The sequence below is a fragment of the Aethalodelphis obliquidens genome, unplaced genomic scaffold, assembly GCF_003676395.1.
Source record: "Aethalodelphis obliquidens isolate GAN/ISIS:26980383/991018 unplaced genomic scaffold, ASM367639v1 scaffold41, whole genome shotgun sequence".
In the NCBI taxonomy this organism is placed as follows: domain Eukaryota; kingdom Metazoa; phylum Chordata; class Mammalia; order Artiodactyla; family Delphinidae; genus Aethalodelphis; species Aethalodelphis obliquidens.
In genome coordinates, this window is record NW_020837985.1 from 8,033,745 (window position 1) to 8,054,268 (window position 20,524).

Consider the following 20,524-nt stretch of genomic DNA (forward strand, 5'->3'; position numbering starts at 1 on the left):
AAACAGATACATGAAAGTTTGGAATGAGCCAGCCCTGTGTGGTACAAGGAGAAGGGAGCTCCAGGAAGAGGAAACAGCAGGTGCAAATGTCCTGAGACAAACAGAGAGCAATGGTGTGCCTGGAGGGTGGTGATAGAGGGGTGTGGTGACAGTCAATGAGGTTGGAGGTGTAGATAAATGTGTCAGGCCTGCCTGAGATGTTAGCATTTAATTCCAGCTAAAGCTGGAAGGCACCGCGTGATACTAAGCAGGGGAGTGACATAAGCTGATTGATGTTTTTTTGTTTTTGTTTTGTTTTTTGCAGTACACAGGCCTCTCTGTTGTGGCCTCTCCCGTTGCGGAGCACAGGCTCCGGACGCGCAGGCTCAGCGGCCATGGCTCACGGGCCCAGCCGCTCCGCGGCATGTGGGATCTTCCCGGACCGGGGCACGAACCCACGTCCCCTGACATCGGCAGGCGGACTCTCAACCACTGCGCCACCAGGGAAGCCCCTGATTGATGTTTTAAAAGATCACCCTTGGACTTCCCTGGTGGCGCAGTGGTTAACAATCCGCCAGCCAGTGCAGGGGACGTGGGTTCAAGCCCTGGTGCAGGAAGATCCCACATGTCGCGGAGCAGCTAAGCTCGTGCACCACAACTACTGAGCCTGCGCTCTAGAGCCCGTGCGCCTAGAGCCCGTGCTCAGTAACGAGAAGCCACCGCAATGAGAACCCCGTGCAACGCGACGAAGAGTAGCCCCCGCTCGCTGCAACTAGAGAAAGCCCGCGCGCAGCAACGAACACCCATGCAGCCAAAAATAAACAAATAAATAAATAAATAAATTTATTAAGAAGAAAAAAAGATCACCCTTGGCTGTGGTTTGGAGAATGAATTATGAGAAGGGGGCCAAGGGTAGGGGCAGAGACCAGCTGGGGGAGCTCCTGCAGTGGTCCAGGGGAGAGGTGATGGGGGAATAAGATCTATAGGACTGGCAACCAATAGGGATGGCAGGAGAGAAAGAGGGCATAACCGTGGTGATGACTAGGTTTTGAGTTTGGTTGATGGGGAGCCTGTGCTCCATTCACTGAAACAGGGCACCCAGGAGAGGAACCAGGCTCAGAGACATTAACTCTTTATGGAGAGGAGAGGAAATGAGACACACACCTCCACAAATTAGGGACCTAACACTTGACAGAATAATATTTTTCCATGGTGATCAACACAGCAGATAAAAACAAAATAACTGTTTAACTAGCAACGTGAACTAAATCCTAAAACGATCTTGTGCTGTGGAAATGAGGCAAGAATCTGCTTCTTTTTTTTTTTTTTCCTATAATTTGCTCTAGGGTGGAATGGAGTTTAAGACAGGTGTATTTTATTATTATTAATTTTTAAATTTAGGTGTAGTTGATTGACAATGCTGTGTTAATTTTTGCTGTACAGCAAAGTGATTCAGTTAAACATATATACATATATATGTGTACATCTATGTATATATATATACACATTCTCTTTTAAAATATTCTTTTCCATCATGATTTACCAGAGGAGTGAATACAGTTCCCTGTGCTATACAGTAGGACCCTGTTCTTTATATATTGATGCAATAGCTTATATCTGCCCACCCCAACCTCCCACTCCATCCCTCCCCCAAACCGCTCCCTGTAAGATGGGTACATTTTAACCACCATAGTTTCTCATATCTTCATAGATATTTATGGACCCTAAGCATTTTCAGCATCTATTCTTTTATTTGTTCCTTGCAAAACCCTGAAAATAAGCGGGCACAAATAATAATCTTTATTTAACGGACAGACTGAGTCAAGTCAAATTACCTGCATGACCTGAACAGTTACCAAGTGGCAGTGGCAGGATGCAGTCCTTTACCACGTTTTTTCTGGATGGGATTCGTGGTGAGATGAGAAAAGCCCCAGATTTTGAGTCTGACTGGAGTTTGGGTCCTGCCTCTATCCATTTAATAGTAACATAGCATTGGGCTCACCTCTCTGTAACTTAGTTCCCTAATTTGGCAAATAACTATAACATCTACCTCACAGGGTTGTCGTGAAAATTCAATGAAATAAAATATGTGAGGGGCCTGGTGTTTATTCCCTCCTGCTTCCTCTCTGCTCTCTTCAACCCTGCCCTCATGGGAAGGGCTTTATTAATGAAGGGTCCACAGAGCTTCACACGATGAGGCTTTTTCCTCTCTTGAAAGCTGTCCCATCGTGGGGCTGAGAGGCGTCTCCCTCATGTCCATTTCATGTTCATTATGCTGTCTGTCAACTTCCCAGGTAATTGTGACCCTGTTCCTGCAATCCCTGAGGGGTGGGAGTCGGTGCTCATCACAGCTTTGAAGCACCTGAAGCCTCAGAACAGTAGGTGCTAAATAAATATTTCCTAAACAAATGAGTGAACCCAGAGAAGGTGGAGACTGTGTCTAGCTCATGACTGCAACGCCTCCAATGGCCACCACGGTCCCTGGTACAGGATAATTATTTGTTAAATAGATTCTTTGGCAATGCACATTCAATCTTCAAGTATGACACAGATGCTTTATGGGAGACTTTCAGAATAAAATTTTAATAGCAAAATTCTCCAGCACCCAGGCTTGCCAGCCTCCGGCTAGCCCTGCTGCTGGCAACTGCCCCAGGTCCTGCCTCTGTAAAGCATTTTCTGGCAGGCAATGGGAAATTGCCTGGAGTCTGCTTATAAAAGCACACTTTTGCTTCCCTCGGATTTGTTCACTGCTTGAGAAACAGCGTTCAAATGCCCTGAAGACACAATGTGAAAGAAAATGGGAAAGTTTGCCCCTTAATACAATTCCCAACTCTTGCTGAGGCATAACATCTCATTTTCTGGCTTTGGAGACAGAAGTACAAGAATCTCTCCTGAAGCCAGACTGTGACCCAGGGTGGCCTTTGTGTTCACGTTCTGCACATCGTTTTCTCCCTGGGTTTTCTGCGTTTGCGTGAAAAGGGACCCTGGGTTGATTTCAAGTGCATCCGTGGCTCCTCCTGGATTTTCCTCTCATCTCCTCTAACTTACTCTATTCACGTCATCAAAATGGCTTCATGGGCAACAATTGCTACAGTGCACCCTTAGGGGGAAGCCAAGGTGAAAACCGTGAGGGGTTCAGGATCTTCACTTTATGTAAATGCTTGTCGTGGAGAAGAGAAAGAGAGCGAGGCAGTCCTCTGATGCAGGCAGCGCTTCTGGGCAGTTATCCTGAATGGCTTAGGGAAGAACTCGCCACTCTCAGGCTCTTGCAAACCGAGAGACCTCCCATTTATCTCTCTCTACTGCAGGCCAAGCAGTGTTAACTGCAGTAAAGGTCCAGGCACTGATGAGAGACTCATCCTGGGTTGATAGATAATGTCTCACTTTAAAGTGATCGCTCATTATGTAGCGTGTCCAGTGCTTTGCATCCAGTATCTAATCAAAACCTCACATTAATTGTAGTAGGTTACTATTTTCATCGCATATTATATATGAGATGCTGAGATTTAAAGAATTTAAGTGAAATGAGGCAGCCTGGAGCCATGCACTCGGTAAGTGCATAGTGAGGACTCAAGCCCATTTCTTTTTTCTTTAAAACTCAGATTGTAATTCATCCGTTTATTCACTGATTTACCATGTCAAGGAGCAGGTGCTGCGTGACAGGTGCAGTCTGGACATGGAGAACCAGCAGTAGACAAAACCAGACATGCTACTCACCTTTGTAGAGCTAATGTTCTAGAGGTAATGAATGGTAAATAAAAATACTGAGTAAGAATAAGAGGTGCCGTTGACATGAAAATGGAATCGAATGCTTTGGAAAGACTTGGTAATACTGAGTAGCTAGAACATTGCAAACAACCTAGATGTCGGCAAGCCAGCCATATAAATTAGTGGGAAAAATAATAAAAAGCCAGAAGTCATTCTGATAATTTTGTGAGTACATTTAAATATTTGGCTGCATTTTAAAGAACTAGAAATCCTGGCTGATGCACTATTAGCTGTGGTCTCTGTAAGAAGCAGTAGATCTCTGCTCAGGAAAATACCTTGGCCTTATTATTATTATTATTTTTCACACACACACCCTGTATTTTATTTTTACAAGAGATAAATAGACGGACACCAAGCATTGTAAATGGACGACCACAACAAAAGCAACAATGATTACAATTACCAAACACGAAACACACTCACACTATGTCATGATATTGACATTCAGTCCAGTAATCCTCCACGGTAACAGCTCCTTTACTCTGCAGTGAAAATTGATTTGTATATTTTTTGCCTCTGAGTCCTTGTGGGATTTTTTTTTATTCAAACAGAAAGTCACAAAAATTGTAATCATCCTCATCAGTTCACTCAGTCCTGTGTAATTAATTTTTTTTCACCTTGATCTTTTGTTAGCACTTTTATGAATTCATCAGTTTTCCATTAGAGTTCTGAAAATGCTTATTCATTCAGTTCAGCAGTATAGTCAGTTACCAGAAACCTGTACTTGTCAGTCTTTTCCATGAATTCCTTGAAGATGAAACCCTTTTATAGGAACATTTTTGCAAAAGCATCAGAGTACACCCAGAACTGTCTGTAAATGACAAAAGACTTAAAAATGACCATGGTTAAAGATTTAATGAAAGTTCATAATAATGCAGTTGACAAGGAAATTTAGTTATTTCTGAGATATACATTTTAAAGTAATAACTAGAATTATGACTTATAACATTATACCAGAACATATAAGATTTTTAGAAATTTCATGTAATGTCTGAAACATTTATATTAACATATTTCCATACAAATAACCCAAAGAAAGTTTACGATTAGTTTTTTGTTTGTTTTTTGTTTGTTTGTTTATACTGCAGGTTCTTATTAGTCATCAATTTTATACACATCAGTGTATGCATGTCAATCCCAATCGCCCAATTCAGCACACCACCATCCCCACCCCACCGCGGTTTTCCCCCCTTGGTGTACATACGTTTGTTCGCTACATCTGTGTCTCAACTTCTGCCCTGAAAACTGGTTCATCTGTACCATTTTTCTAGGTGCCACATACCTGCGTTAATATACGAGATTTGTTTCTCTCTTTCTGACTTACTTCACTCCGTATGACAGTCTCTAGGTCCATCCACGTCTCAACAAATGACTCAATTTCATTCCTTTCTATGGCTGAGTAATATTCCATTGTATGTATGTACCACAACTTCTTTATCCATTCATCTGTCAATGGGTATTTAGGTTCTTCCATGACCTGGCTATTGTAAATAGTGCTGCCATGATCATTGGGGTGCATGTGTCTTTTTGAATTATGGTTTTCTCTGGGCATATGCCCAGTAGTGGGATTGCTGGATCATATGGTAATTCTATTTTTAGTTTTTTAAGGAACCTCCATACTGTTCTCCATAGTGGCTGTATCAATTTACATTCCCACCAACAGTGCAAGAGGGTTCCCTTTTCTCCACACCCTCTCCAGCATTTGTTGTTTGTAGATTTTCTGATGATGCCCATTCTAACTGGTGTGAGGTGATACCTCATTGTAGTTTTTTTTGTTTGTTTTGTGGTACGCAGGCCCCCCACCACTGTGGCCTCTCCCGTCGCGGAGCACAGGCTCTGGATGTGCAGGCTCCGGACACGCAGGCCCAGCGGCCACGGCCCACGGGCCCAGCCGCCCCACAGCACGCGGGATCCTCCCGGACCGGGACATGAACCCGTGTCCCCTGCATCGGCAGGCGGACCCCCAACCACTGTGCCACCAGGGAAGCCCTCATCGTAGTTTTGATTTGCATTTCTCTAATAATTAGTGATGTTGAGCAGCTTTTCATGTGCTTCTTGGCCATCTGTATGTCTTCTTTGGAGAAATGTCTATTTAGGTCTTTTGCCCATTTTTGGATTGGGTTGTTTCTTTCTTTAATATTGAGCTGCATGAGCTGTTTATATATTTTGGAGATTAATCCTTTGTCCGTTGATTCGTTTGCAAATATTTTCTCCCATTCTGAGGGTTGTCTTTTCGTCTTGTTTATGGTTTCCTGTGCAAAAGCTTTCAAGTTTCATTAGGTCCCATTTATTTTTGTTTTTATTTCCATTACTCTAGGAGGTGGATCAAAAAAGATCTTGCTGTGATTGATGTCAAAGAGTGTTCTTCCTACGTTTTCCTCTAACAGTTTTATAGTGTCCGGTCTTATATTTAGGTCTTGAATCCATTTTGAGTTTATTTTTGTGTATGGTGTTAGGCAGTGTTCTAATTTCATTCTTTTACATGTAGCTGTCCAGTTTTCCCAGCACCCCTTATTGAAGAGACTGTCTTTTCTCCACTGTATATCTTTGCCTCCTTTGTCATACATTAGTTGACCATATGTGTGTGGGTTTATCTCTGGGCTTTCTATCTTGTTCCATTGATCTATGTTTCTGTTTTTGTGCCAGTACCATATTGTCTTGATTACTGTAGCTCTGTAGTATAGTCTGAAGTCAGGGAGTCTGATTCCTCCAGCTCCATTTTCTTTCCTCAAGACTGCTTTGGCTATTTGGGGTCTTTTGTGTCTCCATACAAATTTTAAGATGATTTGTTCTAGTTCCGTAAAAAATGCCTTGGCATTATTTTAAGAGACTAGATAATGAACATATTATTTTACATTTAAGTTACAAATAAAATATTTAAGTTGAATTGTTCATAATTCCCAATTTCAATGTACTTTTTCAATTAACCGAGCAACCTTCTATCCAGATGATCTCAGCTAAAGGGATTTTACAATTCTTATTTGGGTGTCTGTCACCCTCCCTAAACTGTGAAGTATCTGAGAGCCAAGAGGATGTTTACTCCACCTCCAGAGTTGCCATATTATCTGATTCCTTTGGTGACAAGACAGATACCCTACTCAACAAAGCTTAAAAAAAAAATCAGGCATTATCGTAACTATACTGGGTGTCTCAAGGAATCTAAGGGCAGAACCGAGGCTGGACTTTGGAAACAAAAGGACCCAGGGACCCATAATGACTCTTGCCCCTAAACTTGAGTCTCTGCTTCTCCTGTAGGTCAGCTTCATCCTTCTCTCTCACGTCTAAGCCACTGGGAGCTGTTGGTCCTTATGCCTTATATCTTTGGCCATTTTGAGAAGATTCATGCTAGGTTCAAGACTCAACATGTCTGCATAGGGGCTCTGCTTGGGTCAACATCTAGTCAGGGTGCAGGATCAGGATAAACATCATCATCATTAATGGAGTGACCAATAAGAGGGGTGGGTTAGGTGCAGACAGGAGAAGGAAGTCCCAGAAAAGTGGGTACGTGGTGGCAAAACAACTATGTGTACAATATGGTAGCCAATGTATGTTTGTGGAAGAAAGAGGTGCATAATAGATAAGATGCCTGCATCTGAACAAGGGTCTAGCTCTCACAGGAGGGATGGAGGGCAGGGAATCTGAAGTAAAGGTAAATGAAGGAAAAGGCAGTTACGTGCATCGCCTTGGAGCTGGGCTCTGGGTTTGAATCCTAACTCCGCCCGTTCCTGACTCTGTGACTTACCTTCTCTGTACTCCAGTTTCCCCTCTGTAAATTGGAGATGATAATCTTAGCATCACTTCATAGGGTTGGTGTAGGCTTAAATATTTGTAAAAGAATTTGATAGTGTCTAGCACACTGTAACCACAGGCCAAATGTTTGTTAAATTCACTGGCAAGCATGCTGTATTTTAGCCATTGTTTTAGAACTCTAATTGTATAGGGGCGCTAAAATATAAAGCTTTTAGAATAGAGGGACATTACGCAGGAAATAACGGGGAAAATGAATAGACAGAATACAATTGTCCTTCGGTATCCGAGGGGGATTGGTCCCAGGACCTCCCGCAGATACCAAAATCCATGGATGTTCATGCACCTTATATAAAATGCTGTAGTATTTGCACATAACCTATGAATATCCTCCTGTATACCTTAAATCAGCTCTAGATTACTTATAACACCTAACACAATGTCAGTGCTATGTAAATAGCTGTCGGTGTGGGGAAAATTCAAGTTTTGCTTTTTGGAACTTTCTGGAAATTTTTTCTTGCAAGTATTTTCCATCCATGGTTGGTTGCATCTGTGGATGTGGAACCCATGGATATGGAAGGCTGACAGTATGTGAAACGGTAATCGTGCTACATGGTGAAAAACCTCCAGTCGCACTTTCAATAATTAAAAAGTTAAAAATTTTATCGAACTCTGACTTTGTCATTTGAACTTTTATCTTAAAGGGCTTATATGGAATGTTCACCCAGAACTGTTATTGTTTCTGAAAGCCAAGTGCGAGCACAGCCATGCAAAAGCTATTGTTTAATTGTCTCCTAAAAGATACAAAGAATACTCTGTACATGCACTTTTGGCTGATTCAGCAAGGAGGTTAAAAAAAGTCTGGGTAACACCCATGTCTACTTGTTAGTGGTCTAAGATCCCCGGGACTCTGGTTCTGTTCAGAAATGCAACGACTAATGGGTTTTGGCATCAGGCAAGCTTGAGTTGAAACCTGTCTGAGTTCAACAACTGATTTGTTCTGTAACTATGATAACTTACATGAGCAACTCCTTTGTGCTTCAGTTTCTTCATCTACAAAATGGGAATAATAATACATGTCTTTCAGAAATTGTTTTTTATATTAAATCACAAAGCCTCTTTTATAGATCCTGGTATACAGTAGGTGCTTATTAAATAGCAGTAGTCATCAGATGTATTTTAATTCATCCCAGTGGTCAAGTCATAGACTGTGGCCTGCACTGCTCCATAGTCTATAGTCCATGAGTGCAATTTAAAGGATGAATCACAAAATTCAGATTTGGGGGACTTTTTTCTTTTTCTTAATCTCTTCAAAGAGCTGAGAGTTTCTCAGGTCCCTTCATTTAGTAGTTCCCTGATATATCAAATTGGGAACCTTGAGACAACACTCTTGGCTCATTCTTTCATCTGCTCAGTCATTGCTGAATTCCTTCTCTGTGCCCGGAGATGCCAGTGCACAGGGCCAACCGAGGCCGTGTCTCCTTCACAGACTGTGACTCAGATCCTGTCACTTAGCTGTGTGATCCTAGACAGGTTACTCAACCTCTCCAAGCCTCAGTTCCTTCATCTGTAAGATGATAACAGTAGCTCCCTTATCAGATTATTGTCAGGACCCAGTGAGACATGTTTTTTCAACCCTGGGAGTGGAGAGGAGGAAGTAGGGGTGGTCTGTACCGGGTGCAGGCAGGAAGGGGGTCTCTTGTCTGTAGAGAATTTAAAATAATTATAACAGGGCAATTCCCTGGCAGTCCAGTGGCTATGACTCCCTGCTTTCACTGCTGAGGGCCCAAGTTCAATCCCTGGTTGGGGAACCAAGATCCCACAAGCCACACAGCATGGCCAAAAAACCCCAATTATAACAGGATTAAGGTTGTTCTGCCTTTTATTATCACCACTCATTAGCAGTTTTAAACAATGTCAGCAATAAAATACTCCTCTCCACTCCCGAGATGACTGCTTAGCAGAGAACCTGGCATATAATACACTCTATAGTATAGAGCAATTAGCTCTTTGAATGCAGAGTGGCCCGTGATGTAGCAATGCACACTTCTGTCATCCGTCTCACCCTAACCAAGGCTCAGCACACCCATGGTAACCTTTGGTTGAGGGTCTAGTCTGATGCATCAACAACTCTATCTAACATGATGAAATAAAAAGGAAGGTACTTTTGTTTTCTTTGGGAAAGAAATGACAAACCAAAGGCAATATGACATTTGGGCAAGATGCTGAGCTCTCCTGAAAGGAACTTAGTCAAATGGGAGGAATAAAGAACACATTTGTGAGCCCAGAAGACATTAGGCACTAAATCTGCTGCTAAGAAGCCCCTCTTGAAAATCTCAGCACTTCTTAAGGCTTGAGGATTTCAAAGTCTTTTTAGAGAGTGCTAAAAGGCTCTTTCCCATGAGGTTCACTACGTTTTTCAGACACAGGTAACACGACTAAGCATCGTGCTATTTTCACTAAAAAGACATTGATATGTATGTTGGAAATCACATTCGGAAGAACTGAATTTGAGTCTTTTTTTTTTCCACATGTGCTTACTAATTTTCTGATCTTGGGCAAGTTACGTAGTATCTTTGAATCTAGGACTTCCCTGGTGGTCCAGCGGTAAATAATCTGCCTTCCAAGGCAGGGGATGCGGGTTCGATCCCTGGTGGGAGACCTAACATCCCACATGCCGTGGTGCAACTAAGCCCACGTGCCGCAGCTACTGAGTTTGGGCGCCTCAACGAGAGAGACCCTGTGCCACAAGCTACAGAGCCCTCGTACCCTGGAACCCGTGTGCCACAACTAGAGAGAGAAAACCCACACGCCACAACTAGAGGGAAGCCCGCATGCCGCAACTAAGACCCAACGCAGCCAAAAATAAATACAATAAATAATAAATATCTCTGAATCTGAGTTTTCAGGTATAAAAGCAGGCATTAAATCTTGCTCTACCTGCTCCACAGAGGGGCTTTATTGAGGATGAGACATTCCAGCTTGATATTACAGTGTCTTAAAATTTAAAAAAGGGGAGCGTTCTCCTTCTCCGTGCATGCAGCGTAGTTGACAGAGAGACCGAAAATGACTGCAATAAAATATTAATGACATTATGATAGAAGTCAGCCCAGGGCACCACCTGTCTCTTGCCTGTTCCAAAGAGATACCAGGATAACAGATGTGAAAAATGAAATGCTTTGAGCTGTTGGAGAGATGAAAAGAGATGAAATATTTACATCCTGGTGATTAATAGACAAAAGAGGTGGCTTCGATAGAGCTAAACCACAAACTCTTCTGGACAATGGGAATGAAGAAAGAAGAGTTGATGGCATGGAGGGTTCAACAGGAACACCCCCTGTGGGATGTGTAAACCTCTGCAGAAGCTAGCACCCAACTGACTACAGGGGAAGGGAGAGCATTCTTCAATGTTTGTCAACAATACCCTCCTACTTGGGGAAGGGGCCTCATGGGAACTGCTCCTTAACTCAATCATTATTTCATTCATTTCATACAATGTTACTTTCTGAATGTCTAATACCAAGTCAGATATTATGAGGGGGGGCGGGTATGAGTCCTCCATGGATCAAGATGCTTGCAACCCAGTGTCAACATATATATAAGACACGCCACACAAGTCAAGCTGCAAAGTGCCAAACTTACCAAACTCCAGTTTATTCTGAAAAATTGTATCTAAAAAAATCTTATTTTTATTTCTGGCACCTAACTCAGGGCTTGGTCTATATTTCATAATGCACTAACTTGATTGGCTATTGGCAATACATTTGTTACTATTATGAAAACTCTGAAAAGGGCTCTGAGAAAAAAAGTGGTTAATGTGGAATTCTGATTGGATTTTGTTGACTGAGTTGAGTCCTAAATAGTGAAAGGAAATCAGCCAAGTGTACTAAACGGCCCCTGGATCAAGCTGTGCCTGAAGCCCGTTAGGAATGGAACTCTGAGTCTAAAGCTGGCTTGGGAGGCGTGTGCCCCTTGTAAAATAATCTTCGGTGGTTATCAGTTTCTTGCACTCGGTGAGTAGGCAGGTGCAAAGCTGGGGCCTTTGGAATAGCTGGGAGAAGAAAGGAGAGCATAAAAATCCCATGTGAGAAAAGCAAAGGGAACTGCCCCCAAACCCTACACTACTCTTGGGCCTCCTGGACTCCATCACTGGCAGGAGAAACTTTCATGGAGGTTTCATTGGAAGCTAGCACCTCCACTAGACGCTTCTCTGGGTAGAATCACTATAACTTTTCCCTACTTAAGAAAACGGATTTGATTTCCCCAAGTCTCTCTGTTTATTACCATTGATTACACCATAGTCCTGGTGAGGCATCTGTGCACCTACCCCTAGATACTCAGTAACATGAGGCAATGCATTCTCCCTACTGCTAAGACCAAAACTAGTTGGAGAGTCTCCAGTGAGGAAGAGAGGGCAAGAGCCCTCCCAAAGGAGGGAGGGATATATGATGATGCACAGATTGTGAACAGGGTGGCATGTCCAGGAGACTTTATTAACCCACATGGCATAACAGTTGGTATACAGGCTCTGGAGCAAGACGGTCTAGCTCTGCAACTTACTAGCTATTACATAACCTCTCTGTTTATTGGTTTCCTCATCTATAAAATGGAGGTTAGAATACCACCCACCTCATAAGGTTGCTCTGAGGATTAAATAAAATAAAGTAATACACGTAAAGTGTATCGTCTAACATCTAGCACGTAGTAAATGCGATATGTGGGCTAGTTATTGCTACTTCTATCCAGCTAATGTTTTAGGTGGAGAGGTAAGAAATGAATTGGATTTCATTCTAAAGGCAGTGGGAACTTGTATTAAGTCCCTAGGAGTGCTGGAAAAAGTCACCACAAAACTGGATGACTTAAAACAGCAGAAATTTCTTCTCTCAAAGTTCTGGAGGTCAGGAGTCTGAAATCAAGGTGTAAGCAGGTTGGTTCCTTCGTGCGGGCTCGTAGAGAAGAAACTGTCCATTCTCCCTGCTTCCGGTGGTTACCAGCAGTCTCTGGGATGCCTCATGCCAATCTCTGCCTTTGTTTTCACATGGTATTTTCCCCTGTATGTTTCTTCTCTCTGTGTTTCTGTGTGTCCTCTCTTCGTCTTATAAGAACACCAGTCATACTGAATTAAGCTTCCTCCTAATCCAGTATAAATTCATCCTAACTTGATTACATCTGCAAAGGCCCTCCTTCCAAATAAGGTCATATTCTGAGGTTCGAGTGGACGTGAATTGGGGGGCAGGCGCTATTCAATCCAGTATAGAAGTCATGGAGGTGACCTGAGCAGATTTTGATTTTATAAGGATCACTCTGGCTGTGGCATGGAGAACAACATGTAGGGAGTGAAGGGGCTGTTACCGCAATCCGGGAGAGAAATGGAACAAGAAGTAGGGTTAGAAAGGTGGAGAAAAATACGAGTGATGGCCAAGAAGACGATCCAACTTGCCCATCTTGCCCCTAGGTTCTTCTGACCATTTTCTTTTCTTTTCTTTTCTTCTTTTTTAGATTCCATATATATGTGTTAGCATACGGTATTTGTTTTTCTCTTTCTGACTTACTTCACTCCATATGACAGTCTCTAGGTCCATCCACCTCACTACAAATAACTCAGTTTCATTCCTTTTTATGGCTGAGCAATATTCCATTATATATATGTGCCACATCTCCTTTATCCATTCATCTGTTAATGGACACTTAGGTTGCTTCCATGTCCTGGCTATTGTACATAGAGCTGCAATGAACATTGTGGTACATGACTCTTTTTGAATTATGGTTTTCTCAGGGTATATGCCCAGTAGTGGGATTGCTGGGTCGTATGGTAGTTCTATTTTTAGTTTTGTAAGGAACCTCCATACTGTTCTCCACAGTGGCTGTATCAATTTACATTCCCACCAGCAGTGCAAGAGGGTTCCCTTTTCTCCACACCCTCTCCAGCATTTATTGTTTGTAGATTTTTTGTTGATGGCCATTCTGACAGGTGTGAGATGATATCTCATTGTAGTTTTGATTTGCATTTCTCTAATGACTACTGATGTTGAGCATTCTTTCATGTGCTTGTTGGCAATCTGTATATCTTCTTTGGAGAAATCTCTGTTTAGGTCTTCTGCCCATTTTTGGATTGGGTTGTTTGTTTTTTTGATATTGAGCTGCATGAGCTGCTTGTATGTTTTGGAGATTAATCCTTTGTCAGTTGCTTCATTTGCAAATATTTTCTCCCATTCTGAGGGTTGTCTTTTCGTCTTGTTTATGGTTTCCTTTGCTGTGCAAACGCTTTTAAGTTTCATTAGGTCCCATTTGTTTATTTTTTATTTTATTTCCATTACTCTAGGAGGTGGGTCAAAAAGGATCTTGCTGTGATTTATGTCATAGTGTTCTGCCTACGTTTTCCTCTAAGAGTTTGATGGTGTCCGGCCTTACATTTAGATCTTTAATCCATTTTGAGTTTATTTTTGTGTATGGTGTTAGGGAGTGTTCTAATTTCATTCTTTTACATGTAGCTGTCCAGTTTTCCCAGCACCACTTATTGAAGAGACTGTCTTTTCTCCACTGTATATTCTTGCCTCCTTTATCAAAGATAAGATGACCATATGTGCATGGATTTATCTCTGGGCTTTCTATCCTGTTCCGTTGATCTATATTTCTGTTTTTTTGCCAGTACCATACTGCCTTGATTACTGTAGCTTTGTAGTATAGTCTGAAGTCAGGGAGCCTGATTCCTCCAGCTCCGTTTTTCTTTCTCAAGATTGCTTTGGCTATTCGGGGTCTTTTGTGTTTCCATACAAATTGTGAAAATTTTTGTTCTAGTTCTGTGAAAAATGCCAGTGGTAGTTTGATGGGGATTGCATTGAATCTGTAGATTGCTTTGGGTAGTATAGTCATTTTCACAATGTTGATTCTTCCAATCCAAGAACATGGTATATCTCTCCATCTATTTGTATCATCTTTAAAGAAATTCTCAGTTTCCTTCTTAAAAAATGCTTTTAAATTAGGTGTGGGCATGAAATTTGCAAAAGACGGGAAACAAAGAAAATTCTACAATGGCTCTCAGATTGCTCTAAAAGTATTTTTAAATTATTTGCCCTCTTTTATGGTCAATCCATTTTGAGTGTGGCTTATGCAAAATAGAGAGTATAGAATTCCCTTCAATGGACCCATACTCACATCCAGCTGAAATAAAATATTTTAAGCATGGATTATTTTTAAAAAATACATATTTTATTTTCTCCTCGTTTATTCTACTACCATTTTTGAAATGTGCCTTCAACTATCTCCAGGCTACAAATCATACCTTCCCTTCAGCATTAAAGTTATTAGGTTGTGTTAAGTGTCCAATTCCAATTTCTTTAGTCAAAATTCCCCAGAAGGATTTATGAGATAAAAGGTCCCCACATGGCTAATCAGCTGCTCTTCAGCTTCTCCCGGCTGGATCAAAGGTGTTGAGAGCCATGATGGTGATTGAGTTCTTCTATCTGAACTGCCTCTGTAAATGTTAATAGTATGCAAATGAGTGCATAATGATGGCCTCTCTTGGGATCAAGGAGAGTGTTTTAAATTAGTACTGCACGGGGATGCCAGATATAAGAACACAAATAGCAAGAAGAAAAACTATAGTTACTAGAATCGGAGGATGTTCTGTTTTAAAACTCAGGCTGTGGCCCAGGTGGTCCAACAGTTCAAGGACCAACTATAATGCCCAGCTCTCATCTATATTGCTTGATTTCCTCACAGTAACCTTGAGAGATTATCATTTTTGACAGATGAAGGATCCAACGTTCAGAGAGTTTAAGTTGTGCACCCAAGGTCACCCAGACGTGGAGTAACTAGCGATCAAATCCAGGTTTGTTCTTCTGCAAAGCTTTCACTCTTCCTGCCATGCCAGAAGATGCAAATCATGTGCTAGAAAGATTGCAAAGAACTAGGCAGCCAGAGGGTTGCAAGAGTTGCAAGGGGGTAAACACAAATCCTTTGCGTGAAGTCAGCTGCCAGGAGGCTCAACGGCCATTAGCACTGTGTGTCTGCTCACTGTTCAAAGTCTTACTGACAGAGGGGATCACGGTGCTAACTGCAACACTAGGCGGCGTGGTAAGAACCCGTGTTAAGTAAAAATATCTAAGTGCCAAGGAAAAAGAAGTAGTTCATGACTGGAAACAGCAGAGGAGGCTTTCGAAAGGGAGGACGTCTCAGCATCGGTTTGGGGTGTTGGCGAGATTTTCAAAGAAATAGCCCTAACATTTGTGGAGTTCTTTGAAATAACACTTTTTCAGGCAAATAACATAAGTTATTTGTCTCTCAGAATGCCCCCGTGGGTTCGGGTATGCATTATCATGTCTAATTGAGAGATGAGGAAACATGCACAAAGGGTTTCGACAAGTTGTTCAAAGTCACAAGAGCAAGTTGGAAATTGACATGGGATGAGCATCTAAGCTGGCACTGTCCAGTAGAAATAGAATATGAGCCGGTGCACACATAAAAAAGGAAAAAGAAACAGTTGAAATTCATGTCAATGGTATATTCTATTTAATCTTGTATACCCCAAATATATCATTTCCATGTGTAATCAGCATGTAACCAATATGTAAAAAGTTATCAATGAGATAATTTGCATTCCTTTTTTTTTCTTGGCATTGTCTGCAAAATCTGGTGTGTATTTTATGCTCCCAGCACATCTCAATTTAGACTAGGCACATTTCAGGGGCTCAGTATGCACACGTGGCTGGTGGCTACTAGATTGGACGGAGCAGAGTTTTTCTGATTCCTTGTCTTTCTGTTCTGCTAAACTGTCTCACAAATACAGATGGAAGGAGATGGGCATCTCATGCAAAGGGAACAGTAGGAGCAGGTAATCGTGGAGGGATGCAGTTGGTACCTCAAAACGTGTAATGAAAGAGTTCAATACGGAGTTAAGGAACCCAAGAATGGGTGCTCAAGCACCCCAAAACTAGGAAGAGTAGAGCTACAAACACTCCTGGAACCTGGAAAAACCTGTAGCCTTAGGAACTGGCTGCCTGAGAGAAACTGTGGCCTTTGGTAGAGAGATGGAAGCACTGTTAGTGCACCATCCAGCCAGGTAGACAGTGAGGAGATAAATCCATGGCCTCTTCGCCTTCCCACCCTCAAGTCTCCAGCCAGTGCCTCTCCTTGTCCAAACCCGACGAGCAGTTAGAGGTAGCGAGCCAGCAGACGCATCCACAAAGGTTAGCTTCCTGAGGCAGAGAAAGGCAGAGAAGGATACAGCCTGGACCTGGAGGGCAAGAAATCAAAGGCACAGAAGTGTGCGGCATGCTTACTGGGTTGGATGGAGAGTAACAGTACAAGGACAGTGGTAGCAAGTGACACGATTGAAAAGTCAGGCAGGAGCCAAGTAGTGGATGGGTTGTGATACAGCGCAAACGAGATTGGTTTTGAGTCTACAGGCGGTAGCAATCCGTGGGGGGCTTTAGTGTGAAATCTTCTATAATCAAAATTGGGCACAAGAAGATGATCCTGACAGGCATTACACTCTGTTGGGGTTTTGAGATGTGAGTGAGTTTCATCCCTCACCTCTCAAATGAACCTGCTGAGAAACAGATACAAGAGGCAGACAGGAATCAAGACACTTTATTACTAGCAAAAAAGATGGGGACCGGGCTTCCCTGGTGGCGCCGATGCAGGGGACGCGGATTCGTGCCCCGGTCCGGGAAGATCCCACATGCCGCGGAGCGGCTGGGCCCGTGAGCCATGGCCGCTGAGCCTGTGCATCCGGAGTCTGTGCTCCGCAACGGGAGAGGCCACAGTAGTGAGAGGCCCGCGTACCGCAAAAAAAAAAAAAAAAAAAGATGGGGGCCGTGGCTGCAAAGTGAGTGAACAGTGTGGGTCCTAGGCCTTCTTTTTGTACTACCTACAGCTCCTCAGCCAGAGACGGAGCATCTGGGCCACTGTAGGGCTCACTGAATCAGTGGGTTCCCTATGGGGAGGAAAGCAGCCTCCGTGGGCAGGCTCCCGGTGGAGAGAGGAGGATCCGCATTCTTACCCCACATAAGGCCTGGACACGAATACATTACACGGGATTCTTACTCTCTGTGAGATGGAGAGGGACAAGTATAGATGCAGAGAAAACAGGAGCTCGTGCTCCATACATTCTCATGAGGTCTCACATATGTGTAGAGTCTCCCATGTCACAGATCAGAAAGAAAATGGGAAGAAGCGAAATACAGCTTCTTTTTCCAGAATCATTTTAGGGTGGAGTGACTCCAGGTGGTTAGAGCAGTTCACACTGGTTAGAAACTGGTTAGCGCCAGTTAGGAAGCTATTCTGTGGGAGGACTTAAATAGTGTTAGAAAAAGAAATATAGGGACAGTTAGTAAATACAGGGAATTATGGCATCAACAGGAACTGGTACCACAGTTGATGTGGGTGAATCAGGTACAAGGAAGTGCTATTAGAAAGAAAATGCATTTTGGGGGGATGAGAGAATCAAGGACAGGCTGAGCCAGTGGTACCTGTGGGAGATGCAGCTGAAGCTGTCCGGCAGGATGTTGATGCTGGGCATCTGGAGCTCAGAAAATAACATGGTGTTAGAGATACTGACATGGAACCATCCAGAAGTGATGGTTGAAGTCATGATAAATCCCCAAAAGAGAAACAAGAGATAAAATGGCTAGTTAATGGTTCTTTAATTTAAAAGAATTAAAATAAAAAACCAACTCCTCAGTCACACTGACTATATTTCATGTGCTGCTAAATAGTTATATGTGGTTAATGGTATTTGGAAAACAAAGATACAGAATATTTCCAGTCATCACAGGAAATTCTATTGGACAGTACAGTTGTGGAGTATTATATATTGGCTGAGGATGGTGATTGGAAGAACACTTTACTTTTTCTCCCCAACACACCTGAAAGAAAAGAAACGAAACTACGAAAGAAGTGGCGCACAGAGGCAGAGAAGCTTTCAAGGAGTAAGATGATCGAGAAGATGCCTCCAGGCAAAATATAGCTTTTAAAATGTTGCTTAGGCGGAACTCTACCTAGGCTGAAGTCATCTATGTAAAGGAATAAGAGACAAGTGAACTTGGACTGGTAGATGGAGGAAGTTAACGTTGTTAATTGTCAAGGAAAGATCAGAGTCCTGGGTTGGAGGACAAGGACCCAACAATCACATCATGGGAGGAGAGTGTTTCCCAAATCTATTTATTCACATCTATTTTTGAGTGAACGGACATTTAGCAAACACAATTATAGCACCCATTAAATGTTGATTGTCTCTGCTTTTCTTCCTAGCTTGAGTTTTCCCCCTCTTGGATCCACAGTTATTGTGAAGAGCACAAATGAAACATGTATCCAATCCTCAAAGAGTTTACAGTGTAGAAGGAAAAATACAGCAAGAGCATAGCAGAATGTAGAAGGAGATTAATTCCCCAAAGAAATATACAAGTGAAACACTCAAGGAGGTCACAGCTAGGTGGAAGAGAGAGGGTCTTGGTGGAGGAGGTGAACTTTCAGCTGAGTTTTGAAGCGTGGATAAGGTTTAGGGATGAAAGGAATTTATACCAGGGTAGGGGAAAAGCATAAGCAAAGGCACGAGTGTAGTAAGATAAGAAGAATATTCAGGAAACTGAGAATGTTCCACTATAAACTAGAGAATAGTTAATATGAAATATATTAATATCAGATAAGGATGAACATGATGGTCTTGTTCCTGGCACATGGGTGGTCTTAAATGTAAGAGGAGAATAGCACAAAAAGGTTTTTCTGGCGCATAATGAAAAGACCTATCTAACTGGAGCAGAAAAAACAAACATTCTGAGGTTCTGCAAATTCCAGGTCAACTTTGATTCTTCCTTGAATGAATGAATGTCAAGGCTCTGCCTTACTAGGTAACAGTTATCTAGAGCTTGAAAAAACACTTCCCTAGATGCTATTGGGCACCAACATGCATTCAAACAACCAACTCAAAACTCTGTAAGAAACCCAACTTTCTCACCCAATCTATTGTGCAAACCATTAGCTTACACCAATATTGTCTGACAAAGATGTTTAAGTTAAACAAAATTGCTTTAATACAGCTAAAACATCTGCTGCATTTAATAATAATCTTCCTGCTGTTGCAACATATGGCATCATCAGAAACTTTATTCCGGGGCCCTCAGAGCTTCGGAGGTACCTCAAAATGCCATGATTACCATAAGTAGGTTTCGGCAATTCTCAAAGATGAAAGAAAAACTATTAATTCATTTTAATATTTAAAACAAATATGGGCCATTTGGATCATTTGCAAGAGAGGTGGGATTACAAAAACTACAATAATTAGAATCTAACTCCCCAAAGAGAGATGTTGTAAGACGTAACTTCCAGATGGAAAATTCCTTTCACAGGTCTGTATAAGACATGTTCTCAGCCTGTCCAAGGCTCTCCTGAATTAGATGAGTCCTCCTCCAAATTTTTAATGGGGATCACGGTGGGCACAAGTCTCTTTACTATTTTTTTTTTTTTGGCCATGCCATGTGGCATGTGGGATCTTAGTTCCCTGACCAGGGATCAACCCGGAACCCCCTGCAGTGGAAGTGTGGAGTCTTAACCACTAGACCACCAGAGAAGTACCAAGTCTCTTTACTTTTATACAGAAGAATTATTACAACATGACCCTGGTTTAGGTGGAGGTGAAAGGAGCCAAAATTTGAATTCAACATAACTCAGTTAAATAAATGTTAATCAGAAGATCTTATATTTCAGCCATCGTGCTGGATAAATACCAGAGAATCAGATGAATCATGTAGAAGAGCTGCCTTTAAGTAGTCCTTATTGGCCATGGAAAAAGAGAAATGCAGACTAGTAAACATTATAAAGTATGACAGGTTCTATGATACAGTTAACTTTAAGGCATGTTGGAAGTATAAGGAAAACATTTCAACTCAACAAGCAAGCCTCACTGAGGAAGGGGTGCTGGAACGGTATATCCAGGCAAGAGACATTACTCTGAAAGTAATGAGAGGGACGTGGCTTTCTAGGCTGCAAGAACCACATGACACAGAGCAGGGAAATAGCAGTTCAGGGAGCT

At 42.2% G+C, this 20,524-nt stretch overlaps 1 protein-coding gene across 2 annotated transcripts in view; it reads right to left on the reverse strand.

Annotated features, from left to right (window-relative positions):
• Positions 1-20,524, reverse strand: part of ADCY8 (adenylate cyclase 8) — a 218,774-nt gene that overhangs the window by 143,782 nt on the left and 54,468 nt on the right. The gene's annotated exons all lie outside the window — the stretch shown is intronic.